Here is a 1,773-nt window from a genome sequence, read left to right as displayed (position 1 = left end):
GTATTCAGAATGTTTCATGATTATCAGCTTATTGTATACAGAATGTTTCATGTTTATCAGCTTATTGTATACAGAATGTTTCATGCTTATCAGCTTATTGTATACAGAATGTTCATGCTTATCAGCTTATTGTATACTGAATGTTTCATTCTTATCAGCTTATTGTATTCAGAATGTTTCATGCTTATCAGCTTATTGTATACAGAATGTTTCATGCTTATCAGCTTATTGTATACAGAATGTTTCATGCTTATCAGCTTATTGTATACAGAATGTTTTATCAGTTTTAAAATTTGACTGTGAATTTTGTTAGTTTTACAGAATAGATTGATATCATTATGTAAATTTAACCTTTCACACCAATAAACATTTCTTGATTGAGTTTGAATTCTTGATGTAGGAGCTGAATAGGGTTTGTTTGTTTTTTACAACTAATAGTTTCCTACAATGAAGGATCAGTTCTTTGGTAAAGATAACAAGCTGTTTTCTTGCTATATTATTTTAGAAAATGTTGTATGTTAAAGTAATGTTTCTCATTCATTCTTTATTATTCCTGTTTGTAAGTTTCTTTTAGCATTAAAGTCTTACTTTTTTCACCTAGATAGTCTCCGTTCTTCCAAGAGCATGGTTTTTGCAACCTGCTGAAGGAACACTTCCCCAGTTAGAAATGTTTTGCAGCTTTTTAAAAAGATTTGCTTTGTTTTTACTTGATGAAGGAAAAGCTGGCCAAGAATCACGGTATGTCTACAGTATATCAGTTGTGCACACTTTGGATTATGTGTTAGCTTACAAATAGTTTTTCCTTAAATTTTTTCTTTAGGCATAGTTTAACTTTAATACATGAAAATATGTAGTGATTAGCAAATTGCTAACACAGTTGTAGAAAATTTAGTTTTATATTGTTCCCTCATCTTGCTCTTGCGATGTGGTTTGAGGAAATAAATTCAAGTGTTTATCCCTAAGGTAAAGTGTAAATATGCACAAAATAATATTGATAGGCATACAGTACTTTATATACAGTAATACTCCGTTTAGCACTCGGATAGGGTTCCTGAGAACAGAACTCTAAGCAGGGTCATTTTAACATTACGTATATGAAGATATGTAACTAAAGGCATTGTTTCTTACCTGTGAATGATGTATTGGTCACTATAATATCATCATTGCTGGAAAAAAGCTAATTTTTTTTAGCCTTCAATTTTCTTTGGTTACAGAACCATCAAATAAAAATAAGACCCCCTCCTGCCACACCCACCTGTCACATCTTTTCTTTCAGGATTTGTCAATAGATGTAGTTCTGTCTTATATTTACGACTACCAATTGACGTATTATATTACATTGTGTTCTGTACAGACATTTGTAGATCGCCTCCTAAGAAAATGTTTTTTTCCAATGGGAACGATATTGTATAGATGGATGACATTTTAACGGTTCATATTGTGTCGCTAGAAATGCCACGAAAATTGCAATAGTTACGGGACATTGTCTGCTTTTTGCGTGTTATTATTCTATGTTATTTTTTGCATTATTTTATTAAATAAAAATTATATAGTGCACTACTACCATTAGTATGGAAAAGTAGTGTTCAAAGAGTTATGGATTTTCATAATTTTGTTTCTCTCTCTCTCATGAAAAAAAAAATTTCTCAAGGAGACAAGATCTCTTTAACGAGTCACCTTAAAGTGGGGTGGCACTAAGGAAGGTATTACTGTGTGTGTATATATATATATATATATATATATATATATATAGAAAATAAATTCTAGAATTTA

At 30.6% G+C, this 1,773-nt stretch overlaps 1 long non-coding RNA gene across 1 annotated transcript in view; it reads left to right on the top strand.

Moving 5' to 3' along the window:
• Positions 1–1,773, top strand: part of LOC111088183 — a 6,684-nt gene that overhangs the window by 2,483 nt on the left and 2,428 nt on the right. Inside the window, exon 2 of the long non-coding RNA XR_002612782.1 lies at positions 602–738. This is a non-coding gene — a long non-coding RNA (uncharacterized LOC111088183). The remainder of the gene's footprint in view (positions 1–601; positions 739–1,773) is intronic.

This window comes from Limulus polyphemus, unplaced genomic scaffold (assembly GCF_000517525.1).
Source record: "Limulus polyphemus unplaced genomic scaffold, Limulus_polyphemus-2.1.2 Scaffold3268, whole genome shotgun sequence".
NCBI classification, from domain to species: domain Eukaryota; kingdom Metazoa; phylum Arthropoda; class Merostomata; order Xiphosura; family Limulidae; genus Limulus; species Limulus polyphemus.
This window is presented reverse-complemented; position numbering and strand designations above follow the sequence as displayed.